Raw genomic sequence first — 26,462 nt, 5'->3', positions numbered from 1 at the left:
CCGCCGATGGGGCTCGGGGCGCACGGGTCACCCGGCGGCCGCCGGCCCTCGGGTTCGGTCGCCCGAGGACAGCTCTCCAGGGGCGGGAGAGCCACCGCCGCTCCGTGCGCGCCCCGGACGCGCTCCTTCGCTCCTGGAGGGGTAACGGAGGGAGGGAGACTGAGAATAAAAAAGGATAAAAAAGGCGGGGAGGGGGGAGCCTACAGAGGCAGGCCTGCGGGCGAGGGGAGACCGAAGGTCAGAGCGAGGTGGCAGCCTGGGGCGGTGAGGGGCTGGCGGCGTCCGGGCTGGGAAAGAGGTCCAGAGCGCGCGGTCTAACTGGGGCAGCTTTCCTCACTTGCTCGTCGTCCCCACTTAGTCCTCACTCTGCTAACTTTTTTCCCCTCAGAACTACTTTACAAGCGACCACCGGCACACTCCCCCCCCCCCCCCCCACGCCCCCAGCTGTTTGAAAACTGCTCTTCCTTTTCCCAAAACTTTTCACTGCCTTTTTTTTTTTTTGCTGGAGTTTGTCGGTTTCCTGTTAATGTTCTTAGCCTGTTGTCTACAGGAGAATTCAGTTGTAGTGCAAACTTGCAGTTTTTTGTGTATTAGTGTTTTGTTGTGTTTTTTGTCCTGCTAATTTTATAGGATTTAGACGCGTACAGGCACTGAAACCCTTGTTTTACAACTGAAAAGCTGCAGGCCCTGAGAGAGGAAGTAACTTGCCTTGGATGGGGAAGGTAGCTGGTGGGAGAAAGCCGGTCTTGTGATCAGGTTTCAGAGTGCCAGTCTGATCGCTGGTAATTATTAAGTAGCACGACTTGCAGATGCTTCCTTGTTCAGTTTAATTATCACCCTTTTCTGTGGGAACTGCTGTCTTTCCTGTCTGTTGTTGGAAGTCGGGGCTCCTTTCCTGCAGAGTGTTCTAGGCGTCAGGCTTCGAGCATCATTAAGGACAAGTGATGAAGAAGACAGACTTTTCTGTGTTCCTGCTAGGGCACGTTCATTTTGCCCGCATTACACTGGTTTCAAATAAATATTTGTATGTCCACTTTTTTCACCAGATTGAAGGAAGCATGTCCAGATTATTCACCTTTGTCTCCCTAGATAATGGCTTGAAAAAACTAAGTGTCCTGAGGTGTTAAAATAAATTCACTTAATAACCTTATCTTGGTTTCTAGGCCTGAAAGCCAATTTCCGTTTGGCAGAAGGCGTTGCCCTTGAAAGCTCAGAAATGAAAATTCTAATAGAGTCACAGACCCGCAAAGGCATGGGTGGGGCTAACACCCTTGTAGGTTTTATTACCCTTTACTTAGGGTGAAAAGCTGACAGCATGAATTAAACTAGCCCATTTACTGTTCAGAGATAACTCGATGACAGAGAAACAGCATTCCTAAACTCTGAGAAAATGTGCCATTGGTTGTTAAAATACTAAAACTTTTACTAAATCATCAATTATGATGAGCTGAATAATCAAGTTGAAAATTTCTTTGACTGTGTAATCAAAGCAGAACAAACAATTGTGAAAATAGTTGAAAACACATCTCTAGCCAATGAATAAATAGGAAAGAATCTTGAAGACTTCTTAACCTAATGGATTTGTTTTGCCATTTGGAAGTGAAGATCCAGAGATAACTTGATGAATGTCACATTTCCAGTTACTTAGAGTTAGGAATAAACCTCAGGTACTTTGACTTTCAATTTAGTTTATTTCCACTAATCTAATAATTCTCAAACTAGTTCTCTCTCCATTCACAGGGAGAAAAACGTGATTCTCAAATTGATCAGATGCAAAGTTTTACTTTTATAACATTTTATAGAGACCTTTTGCTAATTTGAAATGAAATTCATATATAAGCTTACTTGAAAAGTACCGATAATACAAAAGACAAAAACATATTTTAAAAAATTAAATGAAAACAGAGGGGAAAAATCTCATTGATTTGACCTCAGAAAGTAAGGGGAAAAGGTGTGAATATTGAGGAAAAGATATTTTAGATAAAGTTTAATACAAACACCAGTATTTCATTACCTAAAATGCTCGTGTATGAATGTACTAGAGAATAGAATGAGATATTCAGATACTTGCATTTTATGTCTCTATGTAGAATTGTAAAACCACAGTAAAATTGACAGGTACTGTTTTTCTAAGAATATAAATTATTTCAGTGAGTTTATAGCTCAAATACCCCTTAGTCTAGTGGATGTATTTTACGATTGGGATATGATCCAGAGATGATAGTATCTTGAATGAATGTCACAGTTTCCTTATCAGATGTAATGCTGGAAAACTCTTGGTCAAGTTCCCAGCAGAACAAAGTCCTATTGATTTATCTAAAAGTTGCATTCCTGAAAATTTAGTATATTTCAAATGATATGAAGTAAAAGTCAATTTATGTGCAAACCACAGTTTGGTACTAGGCTCAGATCATTTTAACTAGGTTTATAAAGAAGTAGTACTGCTTATCAGACTTCCCTGGTGAGTCAGATTGTAAAGAATCCACCTGTAAAGCAGGAGACTTGGGTTGGATCCCTGGGTTGGGAGGATCCCCTGGAGGAAGGCATGGCAGTCTACTCCAGTATTCTGTCCTGGAGAATCCTCATGGACAGAGAAGCTTGGCAGGCTACAGTCCATGGGGTCACAAAGAGTGGGACACAGCTAAGCGACTCAGCACAGCACAGCATTACTTAGCAGTAATTCTCAAACTGCTGGATAAAAATGATCAGGTGCATATGCATCTCTTTGGAATTTGCTAGAAATGTAAATTCTTGGCCCCCACCCATGCCTACTGTATCAGTTCCCCACTCTGTTTTGTTTTAACCCTTTCAGAGGATCCTCGAAACTTGAGAATCACTTAGACTATCAGAGATGGCTTAGAGATGACCAAGGACTTGTATCACACTGCCTAAGTTTGAAGCATGGTTCTGCTGCTCACCAACTATTAATATTTAGAATCTTGAGGAAGTCATTTGACTTCTTTTTGTGCCTTAGTTTTCTCATCTATAACTTGTGCATAATTGGTAAAGACCTATGACTACCTCATTTAGTTTTGAGAAGACTGAATGAGTTCACACAGATTCTACAGAGAACTGACTGTGTTTATTACTGTATATATTACTACTAGAAAACTATCTTTATTAGACAGCAGACTCCAAATCCTGTTTCTCTGCTATAATCCTAGCACCCTGAATAATTCTGGCACACAGTACTCACATTTTTTGAATGAATGAATAGTATCGTGGACATAAATATAGCTGTATTTCATGTATTTGGCAAAAAGTATCTTGATTCTCATATCCCTGGCCTTGTATATAAGTTTGAAAGTCACTGTTCAGGAATGCATATCGAAACAAAGAAGGATCAAAGAAAGAGAGGAAAAAGTTGACATATCAATGTAGAATACCATTTGGCATTTTACATATCTGGTATTGGAAGTCAGTAACAACCATAATAATTTCATTTATTTAGGACTTTAGTGTGTTAGTCATTCAGTCGTGTCTGACTCATTGCGACCCCATGGGCTGTAGCCCACCAGGCTCCTCTGTATCCATGGAATTCTCCAGGCAAGAATACTGGAGTGGGTTGCCATTTCCTTCTCCAGGGGATCTTCCCGACCCAGGAATCGAACTGGGTCTCCGCCATTTCAGGCAGGTTCTTTACTCTCTGAGCCACCAGGGAAGCCCATTTAGGACTTGACATTTTATCAAGGTAATTCACATGTCATTTAACTATTACACAATTGTGTGGGCAAGATACTACCTGATTTCTATTTCACTGGAGACAGAACTGAGGTTCAGAGAATCTCTTAGGGGGTAATGCCTGTGAAAGAGGACTTAGAGAGGGAAGAGGAATAGGAAGGGAAAGTCTCAGACTCCAGTGTAGTTCTGACCTCTGTGAAAATGAAGGAGGATCAATCTGAGGGAAAGAGACTCGGGGATACTACTCTGAGATGGTGTCAGCCGGTCCGGTCCAGCGGGGAACTCTGGTGCAATGACGCCCATTCAGGAGCTTGCTGGGGAAAATGCCCAGGCCCAGGGGTCAGTTCATGGTGCACTTAGCCATTGTCCTGGACTGGAAAACTGAGGTGGTTCCTGAAGTCACTGCAGCTGGAGTCTGTCAGCAAGCTGCACTCCTGTGACACGTCCTCTCTCGAAGAGAAGTAGGAGTAAAGTACCACCTTGGTGACTACAGTGGGCCACTTCTATTTAAAATAAGCGCTTGAGCCACAAGAGTAAAAAGAGAGCTGAACTATTTGTTCAGATCTTGTGGTCCCCAAGTGCCATACTCTGCGTTTCTCCTTCTGATCTCCTAGGCAGATGTCAAAACTCTCTCTTCTATTCCTGTGTTCACAGTTCACTATCATCATTTGATTGACTGCCTTTTCCACTAGAGTCCATCCTCTATAGGGACTCTATGGACTATATTATTTTTGTATCTCAAGAGTTTTGTCAGTTGGCCAACTCATTCATCCTCTCAATAAAATTCATGAAAGAAAGGAAGGGAGGAAGATAAGCAAGAAGAAAGGCAGAAGGTTTTGTACCTTTACAGAAGGTTTTACACCTTTACAGAAGGCAGAAGGATTAGCTTTCTGTGCATGAAAACTCAACTGATGAAAGCTTATTCGGGAAAGATCACAGGGTTGCTTAATAATGCTGCCTAGGCTGGTTGATTGCACTCTGCCAATATTTCACAGACTTTTTGTTCTTGGCATCCCTTTGCATTCTTAAAGATTATGAGGACTCCAAAGAGCTTTATATGGATTATATCTGGCAGTGTTTACTCCATTAGGATGAAAGAAAGAAAAAAAAAAACAAAATTAACAACTGACTTACTCAATAATAATAAAGTGAAAGCAGCACTTTAAAATATAGCAAGAAAAAAATTAGAAGAGTTACATTGTTTTACAGTTTTGCAAACTCTAATGCCTGGCTTAATTGATGAATGCTGCATTATCTGTTCCTGTACTTCATTCGTTATGATACACTGTTTCGGTTGGAGTATGTGAAGAAAATACAGTGTTATACAGACTTAATACTTGAAAAAGGAATAACCTGTCAACTCATGAAGGAATCTCATGAATCCCCTAGCTCCTTGGACCACATTCTGAGAACTTCTTCACCAGAATAATTTTACATTTGGAGATTCTCTCACTGTCAACTATTAAAAAGTGTGTGCCCTTGGTCATGAGGGGAATAGGGACAAGCAGAGATGTGGTTATGTCACCACAAACACAATTCCGACCATGGAGAAAATCCACTCAAGCACATTCCAGTGTCATTTTCCTGGAGTAGGAATATTCTAGGTTTACGTAGTTAAGATACAGAAATAGAAGGAGGCTACCTTGAATTTGATGCAATGTGAGCTGGTGAAGATAGAAAAATAACGATTATGCTTTCTCTTTGAATAGTGCATCATTATTTGCAAGTATGTTCACATATTGTGTCAGTATGATGGTAATCTCCCAGACAGTATTACTCCCATTTTACTGATAAGAAAACTGGGATTTAGAAAGGATAAGTGACTTTTCTGCGGTCAAACTGCCAGTGAGTATAGATCTGATAACCAACAAAAAGCCTCCATTTTTAAGTAAGAGTGTTATAATGAAATTAAGCACGTGAAGCTTTGTCTGCTTTGATGATAGTCAGATACAAAATTAAGAGAAAGAAAAGTTCTACAGCAGATGCATGCTGATGCAGCTGTGAAACTAAGAATTGCTGAGCTAGTCTCTACTGTTGATCCTGTTCCCAGTTCACTATTCCCTTCTGTTAAATGAACCATGTTTTTGAAATGAAAATTTTGAGAAGCTTTACTTTTTACTGATACACCAGGATTATCCTATAGGTCAGGGGTCCACAACCCACAGGCCACAGACCCGTACACACAGCAGGAAGTGAATGGCAGATGAACAAGCTGCACTTCATCTGTATTTACAACTGCGCGCCCCATAGCCCACATAACCACCTGAGCTCAAAAAATCAAGCTCGGGGCTCCCACTAATTCTGCACTATGGTGAGCTGTATAATTATTTCATCATCCATCACAATGTAATAATAATAGAAATAAAGTGCACAATACATGTAATGTGCTTGAATCATCCCAAAACCACCCCTCACACCGGCACATACGTACCCACACCACGCCCTCTACATGGAAAGATTGTCTTCCACGAAACTCGCCCCTGGGGATGGCTGCTATAGGTCACACAGAGGAAGAGCAACCCTAACGACCCGGTCAACTTACTGAATGTCTCCACTTTGCTCCTTTTCCGCCAACACCACTCTGGCCCAATAGTCTATCATTTCTTCCTGGTCGATCAAATTTACCTTCTAGTTTCATCCCCTATTTCTTGAATTTATGAAAGCCAGGAACTTAAGTGTGATCCTTGACTCAGCTTTCCCCCCAGGGTCCCCACCCAAGCTGATCTGCCAATTTATCATACTAAGTTTGTTTTACTTGCACCATTATTTTTTGTTGAAATGTAAACCATATCAAGGTACTCCGAATATTGACAAGTAGAATACTTCACAATAGGTTACTTTTGTCATCTTCGAATAAAATTCTATGAGACCCTGTACAAAAAAAAAAAAAATTCTATAAGACCCTGTACAATATGCCCAACTTATTCCTTCATCCCCCTAAAAGTGTCAGGAAACTCTGCCTTCTGTTAATCCTCAAACCTAGATTTTCTGTCTCCATTACCTTTGTGCTTTATCGTCCCTCTGCCTGAAATAATTTACTTAGCTTTCCCTATGACCTGTCATTCTCACTGTATGAAATTCTCACTGATAAATACTTTATCCCCGCAGGAAGGTATCCTGTAATCATGCTATCTGAAGTGGCCTTTGGGCTCTTTGTTTTATTGCTCTGTTTCTATGTAAAAATGATAAATGCCTATAGTTGTTATACTTTTTATTTATTATGTATCTGCCCCACTGGAACAGAAGCTCCATGAGGTTTGGGCCGTGTCTGTCTTGTTCACCACCGTGTCACCAGGACATAATAGATGATCAATAAATATTTATTAAATGTTGATTGAAATCACTCTACAACTTTAAGGATCAGGTTTATGATGTCAACTTATTTTCAGCTCATTTTGGTGTAAGTCGCTCAGTCGTGTTTGACTCTTTGCGGGCCCATGGACTATACATTCCATGGAATTCTCAAGGCCAGAATACTGGACTGGGTAGCCTTTCCCTTCTTCAGGGGATCTTCCCAATCCAGGGATTGAACCCAGGTCTCCCACATTACAGGTGGATTCTTTACCAGCTGAACTATCAGGGAAGCCCTTTCAGCTTATTAAAATGAAGTACTTTAAACATCCCCATATCATTACCAGGGTTAGTAATGTAATTCTTGGGAAATGAATGCAGTTTCTCAGCTTGGAGAAACTGATAGTCTTGACCTTTAGATCAGTCTCAAATTTTCATGGGGCAAATATTATGTCACTTGATAAATTTTTACATTTCTCATCTCATACTGTTCACTTTCAGAGGTATTCAGCTTGTAAGGGACCAACTTTGCAGCCCCAGCAATATCTGAAATTTTAAGTTTATATACCTGTGTGGATTAGCTTCAAAGCTGTAGATGCTGACCTAGAACTATTTCATATGCTCTCAGCAAGTCAAGGTGTAAGCACATGTAGGACAAGAGGACCATATCCTGCTGTTCAGTCACTCAGTTGCGTCCGACCTCAGCGACCCCATGGCCTGCAGCATGCCAGGCCTCCCTGTCCATCACTGTCTCCCTGAGTTTGCTCAAACTCATGTTCTTTGAGTCAGTGATGCCATCCAACTATCTCATCCTCTGTCACCCCCCCCCCCCCCGGCACTTTATTTCCAGAGTTTTACAGTTCAGTTTGACTCCCCTTTTTTCTCTAGGTTATTGCTAAAAGGGAAACACGAAGTCAAGGTAAATTCTAAAATAGCAAACTGTAGAGAGTCTTGGCATGAAGACAGCAAAACCAGCAGAGGGTGGCTGATTTAAAGGTCAGACTATCAGTTTATTCAAGTTGAGAAGAAAAAAGGTGCATTCCTTTACCAAGAATCACATTACTTACAGGTAATGATACGGGAATGTTTAAAATATTTCATTTTAATAAATTGAAAATAAGCTGACATTATTATTACTTTTTACTTATTTAATTGACAAGATCAAACTGATTTATACATTTCTCTCATTTTTTAAAATAATACTTAGTACTTCTTAGAATTTAAAAATAGTTAAATATTTAAATAAACAACAAGTTCAGATTCAGTTAATGTAAAAACTTGAGCCAAAAAGATCTCAAATTTATCATCATTTTCATTTGTTCCTACTCCTTTTTTTAAAATCCTTTCTTCTTAATCATATTTGTGTTTTTGTTATATGAGATAGTAAAACTCAATAAATTACATTAAATATATTTTGCCATTTGCTACAGATTTTTCCCCTACTTCCCCATTTTCTTTCCATCTATACTCTGCCAAGAAAGGCAGCTTTTGTTCCCTCTCTGGTGTGAATACTTCCAAATTTTCTACTAAAATTACCCAGTCGCTTACAAATATGCATAAGAAGCAGGGCACATATGTTCAAGGATACAGATTCTAGATACAGAATGCCATGATTTGAATCTTAATATCACTGCTTACTGTGTTTAGAAAAGCTGTTTATATTCTCTGACTCAGTTTCCTTGTTAGCAAAACTGGGATAATAATAGGCCCTACCTCCTAGGGATGTAGTGACATTTTGACTGAGTTAATATGTGAAATGCTTAGAACAATGCTGTCAACTAGCTTTCATTCTTTCTTTTGTTTTCATCAACCTCATTTCGTTCTTAATGAAATTCTTTCATTCTTAAAAATACATCAGAGAGATCTCTTCACAGCAAGAAATTGAATTCATTTTAAGGAAAATAGCTGCATGGTACTTCCCAGGTGGCACAATGGTAAAGAATCTGCCTGCCAGTGCAGGAGATGCAAGAGATGTGGATTTGATCCCTGGGTCAGTAAGATCCCCTGGAGAAGAAAATGGCAGCCCCCTCCAGTGTTCTTGCCTGGAAAATTTCGTGGACATAGGAGGTTGGCAGGCTACAGTTTGCGGGGTTGCTAAGAGTCGGACATGACCGAGCACACACACACACGCACTGCTAAACATGGTCCACAGATCCAAAACGGCATCACATGTGTTCAAAACCCACGGTACCAAACCTAGATTTAATACCTAACTTAACTGCAGTTTTGACCTTACTCCCAAATAAAACCTTAATCTACCAGTTTGGAAATTTCTGGTTAGAACCAATGAGTTATTCTGGGTCTTCTCCAGTCTACTTCTCAGAGGAACAAGAGGCAAACTTTTATTTATTTATATATTATTTATTGCTGATGACTTATTTGTGTGTGTGGGGGGGTGCAAAATCACTGCAGATGGTGACTTCAGCCATGAAATTAAAACACAGACACTTGCTCCTTGGAAGAAAAGCTTTGACCAACCTAGACAGCATATTAAAAAGCAGAGACATTACTTTGCCAACAAAGGTCCATCTAGTCAAAACTATGGTTTTTCCAGTAGTCGCTTATGGGTGTGAGAATTGGACTATAAAGAAAGCTGAGTGCCAAAGAATTGATGCTTTTGGACTGTGGTGTTGGAGAAGACTCTTGAGAGTCCCTTGGACTGCAAGGAGATCCAACCAGTCCACCCTAAAGGAAATCAGTCCTGGGTGTTCATTGGAAGGACTGATGTTGAAGCTGAAACTACAATACTTTAGCCACTTAATGTGAAGAACTGAATCATTTGAAAAGACTGTAATGGTGGGAAAGATTGAAGGCAGGAGGAGAAGGGAACGACAGAGGGTGAGATGGTTGAATGGTATCACAGAATTGATGGACATGAGTTTGAGCATCTGGGAGTTGGTAATGGACAGGGAAGCCTGGTGTGCTGCAGTCCATGGGGTCACAAAGAGTCAGACACGACTGAGCAACTGATCTGAACTCCTTGCCCCCACCCTCTTTTCTATAAAAGCCTTCCATTTTGTGGCACTTATCAGAGCTGTCTTCTATTTATTAGATTCATGGGCTTCCCTGGTGACTCAGAGGGGAAAGAATCTGCCTACATTGCAGAAAACCTGGGTTCGGTCCCTGGGTTGTGAAGATCCCCTGGAAGAGGGCATGGCAACCCACTCCAGTGTTCTTACCTGGAGAATTTCACATACAGAGGAACCTGGCGGGCTACAGTCCTTGGGGTCACAAAGAGTCAGACACGACTGAGTGACTAAGCACACACACACATCCTTGAATAACACCAATCATATCTTCAAATTTACTCAACTGAATTTTGTTTTTAACCAATACTTCAGTTTAGTCGCTCAGTCATGTCTGACTCTTTGCAACGCCATGACTGCAGCACACCAGGCTTCCCTGCCCATCACCAATTTCCAGAGTTCACTCAAACTCATGTGCATCCAGTTGGTGATGCTAGTGGAGGTGATGGAATTCCAGTTGAGCTATTTCAAATCCTAAAAGATGATGCTGTTGAAATGCTACACTCAATATGCCAGCAAATTCAGAAACTCAGCAGTGGCCACAGGAATGGAAAAGGTCACTTTTCATTCCAATGCCAAAGAAAGGCAATGCCAAATAATGTTCAATGCTTAAGGCATTAAATACTAAGCCATGTAACGAATCTATTTAACTATTGTTAAATGGTCATTTGAGCTGTTTCTAGGTATTTAGCGTTATTTTTTGCCAGTGCAAACAATATCGCAATAAGAAGTTTTGAATACACATCCTTTCTATAGCTCCTTTTATTTCCATAGGAAAGTGACAACCATATCCCTTCCTTACCAACAATCTTTCCTGAGTTGTTTTAAGCGTTTTAAGTTGTTGTAAATTTCAATATTTTAAGTTGTTTTAAATTGACATTTTTTAGATTATTGCCATTTAATTTTAAATATGTATTTTGGAAGCACCTAAAGTCTGCTTTTGTATACGGTATCATATTTTTATTTAAGGCAATGATGACAGTGCTATTTATAAAATAAACCTTATTTTCCCTCTAAATTAAACACCAGATATGAATCTATCAGTTCTTTAGATACTAGAACATTTCATTTTGTTTCACTGATTGATTTTAAAGCTGGTTTGCTTCCTGTTCTTCTTTTTCATATTTTTTTCAGCTCCCGGTCTGTATAAGTGTTATGATTGCTCTATTTGTTTTAAAACTTTCTATCACTTTCAAAATCGAACACTTTTGCTACCCCCACTACTATTTTTTTAACTCAGTGGAGTATTCAGTGAAATTAAATTTGGGATATTACTTTCAAGCAACCAGTTTTGGGTATTTTTTGTTTATTTTTTAACCAATTTCATCTTTTTTTTGGAATAATTTTTTGTTCCTACTTTATTTGGTTTGTTTGCCTTTTATTAAGTTGTTAATATGAGTACTTAGCACATTATTTTTAGTCTTTTCTTGTGATAATAAAGGTGTATTAGGCTCAGAGTTTTTTTGTTTTTGAAACAAGTTTTAACTGTATCCCACAAGATATAACATGGCATACTTATTTTTCTGTGTAATTTTAAAAGTTTATAACTAAGGTTTAATTCCCAGTTGATTCAATTGGTTATTTAGGATTCCATTTCTTATTTTAACTAGTTATATTTGATTTCTTTTTTAATAATTAGATTATGTTCTAAGAATATAGCATATGTTATATTAGCATTTAAAATTTTAGCAATCATTTCTTTTTTTTTTTTTAGCAATCATTTCTTTATGGTGTAATTTTTATAAGATTAAACAGTAAAAATTATGTTTTCTCTGCTCAAAAGAACTTTGATATACACTCAAAGTGATTACGTCTTATGACCATGCTTAATTTTTTGTCTGTTTCTTCTTTCAGTTGTAAAAGATTGAAGTATCTCAAAGTAACTTCATTCTAATACATTTCTTAGTTATCTCATCATTTGTTCTTAATATTTTAATTGCTTTCTTATTTAGTACATTTGCATGTAACCATATTATGTATACTTTGAAAAACATACACTTTTTGCCTATTCATAGATTTCCCACAATAATCCTCTCCTCTAGAATTTCTACCTAAACCTGCAATCTCAAAAGTAGTTCTAAGACTTGCCTCTCCTGGGTGTTGTCTTGTTCCAAGACCTAGTTAAGGTTGGGTTTAGAGGGAAAGAATGACTGAAATGCAAATTCACACTGCTATTAGGTGCTTTAGGCTTTTAATGTCTAATATATTTTTTCTTCCTGATTTTTATGATTTTAACAGGTCTCCTCAACAATGTAGAATACAGAATACTGACAAGAGTATTAGCAGTAAACTAAGAAGAACAGAGAAATTGAATTAAAAGTGAGAAAATGGAGAGAGTCAAAATGCACAGGTATAATTGCTTTTCGTGATAACAGTTATCACTTATTGAATGTCTTCTATGTGTAGACACTGTACATCTGCTCACTCTCTATTCCCTACAGCTACACTATAAGGTTGGTATTACTCACTTTAGTTTAGAAATGAAAAAGTATTTAGAACAGAGAGATAAAGTATCATGCTGAGTGTCATACAACTTGAGTGACTGAGCTAGAGAATTTGGTTGATTCCCAAAGTATGTCTGAGTTCCAGTGCCGCCATCTTTCCAATGTACCACACTCCCTTACTTGTATGCAGACTTAAGGAGATATTCTGAATAAATAGTTGTCCATAAATAAAAAGCACAAAAACAAAAGTTTTCTTTAGCCACAAAACTGTATTTAATTAATACATATTTATTCAACATGGTATAGTGTTGTGGCCACTAAGAGGAAGTGATGGTAGAGTAGGTGTTTCTGGAAGAAAGTAAAGACAAATGGAAGCTTCCCTGGTCGGTCAGCAGTAGAGAATCTACCTACCAATGCAGGAGACGAGGGCTCAGTCCTGGGTTGGGAAGATCCCTTGGAGAAGGAAAAGGCAACCCACTCCAGTATTCTTGCCTGGGAAATTCCAAAGACAGAGGAGCCCAGCGCACTAGAGTCCATGGGGTCGAAAAAAGAGTTGGACGCAACCTAGCGACTAAACAACAACAGCAACAAAAAAACAAATGGGGACATCTACGTCAAGTTCCTGTGTGATAGCAGAATGAATATCTAATGATAAACTGGATATATTGCTGTAGGGCTCAAGGAAGGGGCCGTTCAGTCATTCAGGTCAATACAGATATTTATCGGGCTTCTCTACTCAGGTATAGACAGGCAATGAGAATATCTGCAGGGTATTCAGACTACTTTAGGTATTGATTGAATGCAGTTTTTTTATTAATTCTCACCAAATAAGTAAGAGCTGACGTAGCGCTAGAGGTCACCCAGAGCAAGCCTGTAGAACATAGAGGAAGTAGAGGGAAGAGACTGAAGACAGCTTGACAATTACCAAAGTGTAAGGGCTAAGCTAGAGAACAGGAACTCATGAAGGAAAGATTGAGAGAATCAGAAGGAGGACCCAGAAAGTTAATGATACACTGAAACAAGGAAGAGGAAATATTGAGTCTAAAATTTAATGTGTGAGTTTTTGCTTCAACGGTCACTAAGTCAGGACCAATTCTAGCTTCTGCTTCTAGAACCACATACCAAATTGTCCTGTTTCTTTGGTTGAGGGCAGAGATCCCTGTTCTTTGTGAAACTGATTCAGAAAGCTGGAGTTGATAGTCCTGAAATCTTCTAGAGAACTGACAGCTACCTGAAACTGCAGCAGGGCCATTCCTGATGGACATGACTACAAGCACTGACTCACATTCTGTGACTCAGGATGGTTGGATGGCATCACCGACTCAATGGACCTGAGTTTGAGCAAGCTCCAGGAGATGGTGAAGGACAAGGAAGCCTGGCGTGCTGAGGTCCATGGATATGAATGAGCGACTGAACAACAAGAAGATGTAGACTGAATAGTATCTTGAACCTGTCCTGTTCCATTATACCATTTTACTACAATGTGGCCATGCTTAGAGTTGCTTTAAAAAATAAAGTTTTCATATCAAGCCATCATTTGTATATCTTTATGAAAGGATGCAGACACATTACCATAATTTGAACTTTCATAATTCTAGTCACTTAGAACCTGAATAAAATAGGAACAAACAGGGATTATTGTGCCTTGTGGAATTTCTTTATTAATTTGTCTTTGAAAAACTTTGCCTGTAGACAACAGACTTGTTGCATAATTGCAAGAGCTAATGAAAAAAGCTCATTTGCACATGATTCACATGACATGTCTCAAAGTCAAAAAGAAAGTGTAATTTCATTTCCCGTACAATGTTAAGTTCAACATTCTGGCTCCCTAGAAGACCGGGAAAACAATTCTTCACCTGATTTGGTTCAACTGAATCCATTAATTGGGGAATAATTAAATCAGAGACATTATGATATATCTCTGCAGAGGTAGTAATGTATTTAGAGAATCTCTATGATATCTCTAACTGAGATCTCAATTTGCCTGAGATATGTTATTTTTAATGATAAAAATATTCAAATATTTCTTGAAGCATTGATTGAACTTTTTCTAAAATCTCTGCCAGAAGTCAGGAAAGCTGGGTTGAGATAATGTCTGTGCCACTAACTCACAAGGTGATCTTGAGGGATCAGTTCAAACTACGCCTGTGATTCTTCCTTGAAACTTCACTGGATTGTTATAAAATTTGAAAAAGATTAATTGATTCAAGAAATGTGTATTAAGTAATTACCGAATGTCAAAATCTGTTTTAGCACCAGGGATTCAGTGAAGAACATGCCAAATGAGATTGCTGCTTTCCTGGGCCTAAATTCAAGCCAAGAATAAAATTATTTAACAGTTACATGTGCATAAATAACACAAAGGAAAGTATTAGAGGTAAGGGTAGTGTGTGTTAGTTTGGGAGTTGGGAAAGAATTCTTTGAGAAGATAACGTGTAAGCTGAGATCTGCAGGGTGAGAACTGTACATGTCAACACCGTTCTATGTAGAAGGAAAAACACATAGAAAGGCTGGAAGTATCTGAGGATGTATGAAAAGTTCAGAAGAGCTATCATGATAAGTGATGGGGGAGAAGTGGAAGGTAGTTATGAAAACACATTGTGATGTGGCTAGTGAGAATGTAAATTGGTTTGAACATTTTGGAAAGTACTTTGGTAACATAAAAAAATCTCAAAAAGTAGTTCTAGTCTTTGATTCAACAATTTGATATCTGGATGTCTATTCTGCTAAAAATCATATGAAATACAGAAAAAATTTTAAGAACAAAGATTTTACAGTGCATTTGTAACAGGGAAATCAGGAAAATGAATGACTACACAGCGATGAGCAAAAATATAGCGTGTAAAAATCAAGAAATACATACAGCTAACAAAAGTCTGTTTATGAAGAGTTTGTAATAATATTAAAAATTATATTATAAATTATTTTATAATACTTAAAGAAAGAAACAGGCATAGTACAGGCATGGGTCCAGGTAAACAATGCTCACACCGTGGTCTGGATCACAATTGAGGAATTCTCAGATGAGGATATCCTGATCTCTGTAGGAGTTACTGGCAAATTGGTCTCACCTCTCATCTGCAGAGAGATACTATCTTGGTTGTCTGGACTGTCTCCAGGAAGAAGGGGGAATCATCTCGTGTTTACTGTCCTGGTCACCAAACAAGTCTGTTCTTTGACCTCTGGCATGGCGTGTGCACGCTCAGTCATGTCCAGCTGTTTGCAATCCCATGGACTGTAGCCCACCAGGCTCTTCTGTCCATGGAATTTTCCAGGCAAGAATATGGAAATGGGTTGCCGGATGACAATTTTTTCTCCAGCGGATCTTCCCAACCCAGGGATTGAACCCATGTCTCTTGCATCTCCTGTACTGGCAGGCAGATTCTTTACCACTTTTGCCACCTGGGAAGCCCCCTCTTTGACCTCTAGAGAGACACCATTTCTAGCTTCCAAGGCCTTCTGCTAAGAGAACAATCTTGAAAAGATAATCTCTTACAAGATGTGTAGAAATGCCATGGAAAATTGGCTCCTTAAAGCCCTTATTTTTATTTTTATCATTTTAACTGATGATAATTCTTAATGTTGTTTTAGCCAGGATTATTATAACAAGCATATAATATTCATAGTTCTGTGAAAAATGGAAAGTTGCCTACATATGACTCAGGTTTCCCTCCCCAGAAGTGTTAGCCAATCTAGGAAAGTTTTTGCCACTAACTAGCTGTAACACTTCTCTGGGCTCCAGTTTCTATTAAATGACATTTCAGGACTTGTTGGCTGTCTAATCTCTAGTCTACTTTAAATTCTGTCTTTTTATTATTCCATATGTGGAGGAGGGGGACACGTATAACTTAGTGAATACAAACAGACTTAAATCACTTTATTTGAAGGAATTTGTCCAGTTGTAATCTCAATAGTATATAGTTAAATTAATCCAATCAAAGATCTAGTACATCTTCTGTGTGCAGAAATATAAATATATAGAATTATATAGATTTAAAATCAAATTCAAGTAGTTTTCAATGCACATATTAATTCCACAGGCTATTTCTATAGCAAAAACAGAGTGTGATTTTAGAGATATATATTAACAAGATGTGATAAAGACTACTGTAAACTTAAACATACAAGGAGAAGCAAGGAAACTAGAAAGCTGAAACATATGCTGCTTATTATTTTCTCCATTCACACCCAAGCATGATGTTCTCAATTTGTAAGGTGTTATATAAAGCATTTTGTCTCATTGTTTTGTTGTGGAAAGAACACTAGCATCAGAAGACAATTTTGGCGTCCACTTACTAGGTGTATTATCTTGGGGAATTGCTCTGAGGTTTAGATATTCTTAATATAAAACAGAAACAGGTTTTACCATAAAGAGCTGCTATTAGGATCACGTGTTGATACAGGTGAAAGTGCTTTGTAAACTGTAACATCTACAATAGGAATGTAAAGGTTTATTTCTATTAAATTAGGTGGTGATGGTGATAATACAGAGAATTATCTGGTAAGGGATCTGTGGCATGGAGAGAGGGTGACTGACCTAAGGAGTGCACCTTGTGCAGAGGGGAAAAAATAGGCAAAGAGGTATGAAAGTTTCTATTTTGTTTGTAAAAAGTTTCGATGTGACAAGAAAACAGAGCTTAGCTTCTTGGTAGCAATTTCACTACTAGTTTATCACTGATGTCTGAAAGTTCACTTTTATTTCACTTGTATGATTGATTCCAAGCCCTTCCTGTTATACCAACTATGCTTAACCATTCCTTCTTCTGTAAAACTGCTTTGTAACGTACCTGCTTCCACCAGCAGTTTCATTGTGTGCATACTTGCTCAGTCATGTCCGACTTTTTGCAACCCCATCAACTGTAGCCCACCAGGCTCCTCCGTCCATGGAATTTTCCTGGCAAGAATACTGGAGTGGGTTGCCATTTCCTTCTCCAACTCAGAGACTGGATCTTCCCAACTCAGAGACTGAACTCACATTCCCTTCATTGGCAGGAGGATTCTTACCTCTGAGTCACCTGGGAAGCCCCACAGTATTCGTTTAATTCATGTATTTGTCTGTGTTTCTCAGCATGCTCCTAGGGGTGGGCCTGGGGTGGAGGAGGGGCTGCAACTAGTACTATACAGGCTTGGACTCGGCTTTAATGAAGGGTTGTTGGATTGAATTGTCCCCAGTTAACATGCAAGCCCTTTGGAGCACTATGGCAAAATGTGCCTAAAAACTGAAAAGCCGCTTGTAAAAGCCGCTTGTAATTTCACTGTTGACTAAGACCCTGTTTCCTACACAACTCGTTAGTGATACTAGAAAGAGGGGTGGATTCAGAGTACAGTAAAGCTCAGAGAGCATCACAGCAGGGGGCCTGCAAGTGTCAGAGGTTTCCTGAGAGCTGGAGGGAGGAAAGGGGAAACACAGCAATAGAAAGAACACTGACCTTCCTCATATTTCTTCCTAGAATTGACCCTCCCTGCCTTCAGCAAACTCATGTTCTTAAAAAAGAAGAAGAACTGTACTTCCACAATTTCCAAACATGGATCCTATGAAGTTATTTTGTAGGATGTAAGGAGCAAAATGCATCAATATGTATGTAAATAGGTCATATGTCTCATATTCATCTGCATGGCTCTTTTTCATAGATATGTATTAGTAGGTCTTGTTGGATTAAGAAGATACAATTTTATGTAAGGCAGTCCATAGAAATATTTAGTTAAAATGTGTATCCTTTAGGAACTAACTTTAAAGGGAGATCCATAAGAGAGTAGTGAAATGGAGATAGTGATGTTTTAAAAATTATTTAAAATTCTTAATTAAAAATTAATTAATTAAATTTAAATTAAATAAATTAATTAAAAATTAAATAAATTAAATTTAAATTAATTAAAAATTAATTTAAAATTTTAAATTATTTAAATTTAAAAATTATTTGTATTTGAAAAGGTGGAAGGGACTACCACATACCATCTTTGAGGAGCAGCTTTTGGTATTCTCTGCCCAAGTGTCAGGAAAACTGGATTTCAGACCAAACTGAATCATTGAATACTATCTAGCTGGTGATCCTGGACAAGTCACTCTGCCTCAATGGGTCTGCCTTGACTTCTCTGTTCTGTGTTAGTCAGATATGTCTTACGGATAATTGGGAGAGTTGGAGAAGGAAATGGAGACCCACGCCAGTATTCTCGCCTGGAGAATCCCATGGACGGAGGAGCTTGGGGGGCTACACAGTCTATGGGGTCACAGAGAGTCAGACATGACTGAGCAACTAAATAACAACAACAACAATCAGGAGAGTATTTTGTAATCATGAAAGTTCCTGAATTAGATTTAGGAGTGATAGCTCCCTGGGTAAAGACTTATCAAAATTCTAGTCATTTGAAATTTGGTTACTTGAATGTCAGCACAAATAGGATAGTACCTGCTAATTCTGATATTTTGCTTCAATTTTTAACAGATGCAACCCTCATAAAAATATGAAATAAGTGTAACATTGTACAGGTGACCACCTTGCAGACAGCCCCCAGCTTATAAATCATGGTAAACATTCAACCCAGGTCAATGTCTAATCCCCATGCTCTCTTGTTGTACTACATGCCTTATGCACCCAAATTTTTATTGTATAAAAATAAAAGTAAACTTTCCTATCCTCCAAAACCCAAAAAATCAAACATTGTCTAACATTATTGTGAGCTTCTATTTCCCTCTGTGTATTATCCCTTGAGAAACTGTTAACAGTTTAAGAAACATTTCTATTGTTTAACAAGTATCTCTTTCAGAGAGAAAACTTCAAAATCAGTCTGGCAGAGCTCCCCAAACCACAAGATCTCTCACTTTTGGGTGAGTTAGAGTCATTTTTAACTTCCTTTGTTTCGAAATGAGAGCAACTACCACCCTAATGGGGTTTCCCAGGTGGCTTACAGATAAATAATCTGCCTGCCAATGCAGGAGATGAAGGAGACATAAGTTTGTCAGGAAGATCCCCTGGAGGAGGAAATAGCAGCCTACTCTAGTATTCTTGCCTGGGAAATTCCATGGACAGAGGAACCTGGCAGGCTACAGGCCATGAGGCTGCAAAGAGTTGGACGTGACTTGGTAACTGAAACCGTCACCACCCTAAGAGACCCTGTGGCTCGCAGGGGTGTGCTGTGGCCGTGAGAGGCGCTGAGCAGCCCTGGAAGGTGTGTGATTATCCACAGGAGGAGTACACTGACACCGCAGTGGCTTTAAGAAAAGAGGAAATGGTTTCTATAGATGCTGACGAAGCTCTCTCATGTCCAGCTGGAATATGTATGCCACCCAAACCTGGATGAATTTCCCTTTATTTTTCTCTTTTGCTTCATCTTTTCTTATACAAAGGAAGGGTTTGAAAGAAAGAAGTAGGATGTTTTTATATGGGAAAAGATTTTAAATTTTTTGTCTTACTTTCTTATCGCTAAAAGTAGAAGATTGGACTAAGTTTATTCTTTTAGTTTTGGTATGCTGAAATCACAGTTTTACATTTAGAAACTTATTTTAGTTAGCAACTTATAAAACATTAAAAATTTTTAGGAATAGGCAGAAATAGGCTTATTTCTTCCAAATATAGAAAGGACCAAGCATTTATTGTGTATTTATGACAAAATGTACCCACATACATCGATACTGTTTTAACAGTAGTCAACTTCTTGAATGCAAACCAGCATCTCTGGAATGGAGTGAGGGAAACAGGAAGGTTTAACCCAAAGAAAACATAACCAGAAAAGAGAAAAGCAATGCATGAAGTGTTTTCTACTAACTTTGCTAGATATTAATAAAAGATAACTAGATAAAATAATTATAGTTTAGGGACTATTTTTACCATCCTTATGTTTGTTAATAACCCAAACATGTTCACCAGCTTGGCACCTTGTCTCCGCATTCTGCCAAGGTTTTCACAATTTATCAGTCTGTCATTCATCCACCTGCCTTATGCCCCTGCCTCTACTGAAGTAGAGGACAAGGGAAAAGAATTCTAGTTGTCTCTCTCCCCAGCATGTGGGAATTAAGTCCCAACTGCTTTATCTTACAGTGACCCTGTTAACCAGCAATCACCTATGAGTAGATGAACTGACACCTCTTCAACCTGAAGAGGTGAAGAAGTATCTGAAACACTGATAGGCGCTTCCCTCCCCAGTAGAAAACTGAGGGCCCAGTCTGACTCCTAACCTTCTGCTTTGGGGGCTTAGATACTTGTTTTCAAGCACAAAGGATTTTCTTTGCTGCTGGGGAGGGAATAAGAGCAAAGCTAGCTCTTGCTGTAATTGCCAAATTGAATCTTTTCTGCTTCCCTTCGGACTTTTCTTTACTCCCCGGCTGTAAATGATTTATTTCTCCCGGGTAAAAGACTTACATTTAGCAAGGCTCTTTAGTGATTTCATTTCAATCTTCCTTTTGAACAGATACACGTTCTTCATTAATAATGAAAGAAAATTCAATAGAAAAATGGGCCAGAAATATGAGTTAGCAGTTTAAGTGAAATAAAAATATTTTAATTTTTTCCAATTAATTCAAAATGTGTATTAAAGTATGATATTAATTTTTGCATATTACAGTGATAAAAATGTAATAAATAGACTGATCATATCCACTTTAGCTGAAGATGTGGGAAAATAGGTACCTTGCTGCATTATTGATGAGCACAATAATGGAAATAGCCTTTCTGAAGAGCAATTGACAATATTGATAAAAAGTTTAAGTACATGTAGTTCTTTGACTCTGCAGTTCCATGGGTTATGGGTTCATTATAGGATTGCTTACAGTAGTGAAATGATGAGTAATCAAAGAGAGGTAAAGTAAATTAAGGAAAATGCATACTATGACATTTTTGGAGATGTTCAAACAAAGAATAAGGTAGAACTTTACATATAGACATGGAAAGGTAGACATAATGCATGATATGAAAACAAATTACCTGATAAGAGAATATGTGTAATTTCATGTTTGTATATACAAGAAAGAAACTGTCTGAGATAATCAGAGCAGTCTGAACAATGGATGCTTTGTGGTGGAGGGGTAAGGGGAGCAGTGGGACACAGGCACTGCAGTCTTCTAAATGAGCGCTCACCCTAATATTCTGCGTGGCAGTGGTGTTCATCACCCCAGTTTTTATGTTGTAACCTCAAGGAAAATGTTTAAAGCAACATTTCAACCTTAATACATTTAAGGTAACATGAAAATTTTCTCTATTTCTTTATTCCTCGCACATATATTATTTGAATATTGTATCTATGCCATGAATTTTTCCAAACAACTATAATATATATGCAAATGCACATTGCACACACACACACACACACACACACACCTCTGCTCTCATAGAGCTAACAGACTGTGTGTATACATTCTTTTCTTTACTCTTTCTTAGAACTCATACCTGCTATTATTTTTCCTATTCTATTACATAATTATTATTTTGAATATTCCATCAAAGAGAAGTCCCAAAATGGACGTAATTATTGCCCTATAGATGAGCATTGAAGATTACGTATATCCTGTCTCGGTCAGTGGCCTAACACAGGGGACCCCAGAAGGAAAACAGTTACATTAATACCTTCATTTCTTCTGTATCTCTACTATCCAAGCACCTTATATATATATATACCTACTTTCATCCTCACCATAGCAATATAGTATTAGTGTCCTGATTTTACCAATGAGAAGTTCAGAGAAATTTTGTAAGGAGTATATGATTCACTAACACTCTAAAGGAAAAAAAAAAAAGCTCCTTCTAAATTGCCTATTTCAGTTCAGGAGCTTGATTAATGGTTACATAATTATTATGTTTAATCCATGAAAAGCTGCAACTGGATACATATCTCAAATTTATATCTGAGGAAATTCAGAGAAAATAAAGTCTTAGTTCACATCCGGAACTAACCTACCAGGCTGTTAGCAAGGGTGTCAAGCAACACTAGTTGAGTGATCCCTCTCCCCGTGAGAACGGACTCGCCCCACCTGAGTGCAGGAGTCCGGGGAGGAGGAAGTCTCCGTTTCAAATCTTCCTTGCTGTTATTACCACCACACTGGACATCCTCAGCTAGTGCTCCTTGGGTGGAATTAAGTTATTCTTCCTCCTTCACATGTCCTCAAATTCCCCTTGACATTTTGGCGGAAACCAGAATGAAAACACAGGACCGGACTCCGCTGGTGGGGTAGTGGATGAGAACCTGCCCGCCGCAGCAGGTGACCCGGGATTGATCGCTGGTCTGGGAAGATTCCCCCTGCAGGGGAGCAGCCGAGCCCGCAAGCCCCGAGGACTGAGCCCGCACGCTGCAGCTACTGAAGCCCGTGTGCCTAGAGTCCGCGCTCCACGGCGAGAGGAGCACCGCAGTGAGAAGCCATGACCGCGGTGAAGAGCACGCCCCACTCGCCGCAACTACAGAGCCGTGAGCAACAAAGCAGGGCTCAGCGCAACCATAAATAAATACATGGATTTTTTTTTTTTTTTTTTTAAGTGCAGGACCAGGCACTGCTGAGGTACTTGATGTGAGGGGAGCAAAGGCAAAGAGGAGGCATGAGTTTAATGGAGAGGCTGCGAATAAGCTTTAACACTTCGCGCTGGGGAGATCACCTCTAGACAGAAGCTTCCATTCTTACACAAAGCACCACACCTTCTGCCTCTGCAGGACTCCTGATTGAAGGAGGTGTCCCCCTCTCCAGAGGTCATAGCCGGGAATGCATGGTCTTTCCCCTTCTCTTCTGCAGAGCCCACGGTGTGTTTTTCAGTCTACCGAAGAGGGTTCAAAGCTGCTTCCCCACACCATCTGGAATCTTGGAGTGAAACTCTGCATGTTTACTTATTAAAGGACAGACTTGTCATGCATTTCAGTTGTGCCTAAGGATATTAGTATTAAGTTATGCCAACCTACTTTACTCCTCCAGAGGCAGGAGAGTAGTGGTTATGGGCATAGAACTTCAAGGTAAAAGGATTTCATTACAATCACCAGTCTCCTGATTAAATTTTGGCTAGCTCTCAGCCACCCCTACAGTTCATGGGGTTCTCAGCAAGAATACTGGAGTGGTTTGCCATTCCCTCCTCCAGCTGGGTGGTTGGATGGCATCACCAATTAACAGACATGAACTTGGGCAAATTCCCAGAGGTGGTGAGGGACAGAGAGGCCTGGCGTTCATGGGGTTGCAAAGAGTTGAACACAACTTGTCAACTGAACAACAACAATAGCAAGCTAGCTTTTATAAAATGACAAAACTGTTATTATATTTTTCATAAAATTGTGAATATTAAGTGTGGCTGGCCAGCATAGGAAACTCTCACTGTCATCATCATTACTGTCATTAATATTTTATAAGTCTAAAAATCATAATAATTTTATACTGTCCATTCTTTCTGACCCTAGGCTTGAACTTTTCTTCAACTGTGACTCATTTCTCCTCTCCCCTGTCTTCCCTGGGAGCGTTCTCAGTTCACCTGATGCTTGTCTAGCCTTTGGAACTATTAGGATGGCCAAAAAGTTTGTTCATTTTTTCCCTGCACAATAGCTCTAGTAGCGCTTAGCTGCCTTTAATTCCATTTGAAACATTTTTGTTAGATTGTATTGTGACAGCTATCATGTTATTTTAGTCACCAGCTGTCATATCAATGTGCATTTAATTAAAAAACTTACCAAAATTGGTAAAGTTTTGTGTGGCCAATTTAAGATTGAGGGTGGAAGAAAAAAGCAACACTTTTATCATATTATATTATTTCACGAAAGGTAAAAATGAAGCTGAAATGCAAAGAGCCTTGTATGGAGAAAGTGCTATAACTGACTGAATGTGTCAAAAGTGGTTTGTGAAGTTTTGCCTGGAGGTTGGACAATGCCCCACAATCAGATACACTAGTTGAAGTTGATGGTGATCAAATCAAGACATTAATTGAGAACAATAAATGTTATACCACATGGGAGATAGCTGAAATACTCAAAATATCCAAATCAAGCTTTGAAAATCATTGCACCAGCTTGGTTATGTTAATCACTTTATGTTTGGGTTCCATAGAAGTTAGGGAAAAAAATCCTTTTGGACCTATTTCCATATGTGATTCTCCACTTAAATATAAAGAAAGCATTTCATTTTAAAACAAATTGTGACAAGCAATGAAACGTGAATATTGTACAGTAATGTTGATTGGACTTCCTGGTGGCTCAGACAGTGAAGAGTCTACCTGTAGTGCAGAAAACCCAGGTTCAGCTCCTGGATTGGGAGGATCCCCTGGAGGAGTAAAGGGCTACCCACTCCCATGTTCTTGCCTGGAGAATTCCATGGACAGAGAGCCTGACAGGCTACAGTCCATGGGATCACAAAGAGTCAGACACGACTGAATGGCTAACACTTTGATTTGGGCTTCCTCAATGGCGCAGTGGGTAAAGAATCCACCTGCAGTGCATCAGACATTTCACTTTCCCTTTCTTTCAATAGCACAGTGGATAAAGAATCCACCCACAGTGCAGTAGACGTAGGAAATGCAGGTTCAATCCCTGGATCGAGAAAATCCCCAGGAGTAGGAAATGGCAACCCACTCTAGTATTCCTGCCTGGAAAATCCCATGGACAGAGGAACCTGACAGGTCTCAAAGAGTCAGACATGAATGAACACATGATACACAGTGTGGAATGAAAGAGATTGTGGGGCAAGTGAAATTAACCACAACCAACTACACCAAAGACTATCTTCATTCAAAGGTGATGTGTGTTGGTGGAGTTAGGAGGGAATCCTCTATTATGAGCTCCTCCCAGGAAGCCAAATGATTAATTCCAACAAGTTCAGTTCCTAATTGGGCCAACTGAAGATACTGCTTGAGGAAAAGTGTCTAGAATTAATCAACAGGAAATACATCATCTTCCAACAGGATAACACAAGACCACATGTTTCTTTGATAACCAGGCGAAAGCTGTTATAGCTTGGCTGGGAAGTTCTGATTCATCTGCTGTGTTCACTAGACATTGCACCTTCGGATGTCCACTTATTTAGGTTTACAAAATTCTCTTCATGAAAAAATTTCATTTCCTTGGAAGTCTTTTAAAAAAGCACCTTGAATAGTTCTTTGCTCAAAAAGATGAAAAGTTTTGGGAAGATGGAATTATGAAGTTGCTGAAAAATGGCAGAAGGTAGAGGAACAAAATGTTGAAGATGTTCAACAAAGTTCTTGCAGAAAATGAAAAATGTATCTTTTATTTTTACTTTTAAAACTAAAGGAACTTTTTGGCCAGCTCATAGACGGTCTGTTGCTTTTTGACATCCTGGATGACAGTTCCCCTGTTGAGCACTGGTCAGGACCCATCAGAACAGGCCTCTGTTTCTTGCAGGTTGGCTAAGATAAGATTCCAAGAAAGGCTTTTGTATTTTCTGTGACTCACTGCACTTTCAAGCTTTCCCGAAACTTTAATTGTTGTCCTTAGTCTAATCTGACTTAAAAGTGATTTATGTGAAATTCTTTGAAAGTTACAAAGTGCTGTAGAAATGTTGAAATTGTTTTTGTTTTTTCTTCCACTTAGCTGTTAGTAACTCTTATCACAAAATTCTTATTATTGTACCTAAAACCCTGGGACTTCCCTGGCTGTCCAGTAGTTAAGCCTATGCTTCCAACGTAGGGGGTGTGGGTTCAATACCTGGTTGGAGAAGTAAGAGTCCCACATGCTATGCAGCCAAAAGGAAAACTACAAACCGCCCAAAATGAAACTAAAGCATCAAAAATCTTATCCACATTTTCATCTTGTTTGTACTTCTACATCCACAACAAAGTTACACATTTACTTATATTCTGAGGGAGAAGGTTTCACAGCATCATTTTTTTGTTTGTAGAATACTTTTCCAGATATTTGAGAACTTACATAACTTCTCAGTCTTTCAATTCAATAAAGCCTCCATAGTTATGGAAAACTGGGAATAAAGTTAAGCTTATTTAAGATGTATTAATTATTTAAGAAAAACAGTTTAATTAGTTTCTATTCATAATCATAAGTCTATTAATCAAGTCTTGATCTAAGATCTTTAGAAAATTACTCTGATGAATATATA

At 38.9% G+C, this 26,462-nt stretch overlaps 1 long non-coding RNA gene across 3 annotated transcripts; it reads left to right on the top strand.

Annotated features, from left to right (window-relative positions):
- The first annotated feature begins 56 nt into the window (after positions 1-56).
- Positions 57-25,476, top strand: LOC110129019 (uncharacterized). Of its 3 annotated transcripts, XR_011484278.1 has the most exons (5): positions 57-141; positions 12,237-12,348; positions 17,893-18,020; positions 18,375-19,268; positions 23,804-25,476. It is a non-coding gene; the product is annotated as an uncharacterized lncRNA (long non-coding RNA). The 3 variants fall into 3 exon arrangements; XR_011484279.1 differs by lacking the exon at positions 23,804-25,476 and having other exon boundaries at positions 18,550-21,625; XR_011484277.1 differs by lacking the exon at positions 23,804-25,476 and having other exon boundaries at positions 18,375-21,625.
- Positions 25,477-26,462: the final 986 nt, after the last annotated feature.

This window comes from Odocoileus virginianus, chromosome 28 (genome assembly GCF_023699985.2).
Source record: "Odocoileus virginianus isolate 20LAN1187 ecotype Illinois chromosome 28, Ovbor_1.2, whole genome shotgun sequence".
Classification (NCBI taxonomy): domain Eukaryota; kingdom Metazoa; phylum Chordata; class Mammalia; order Artiodactyla; family Cervidae; genus Odocoileus; species Odocoileus virginianus.
This window is presented reverse-complemented; position numbering and strand designations above follow the sequence as displayed.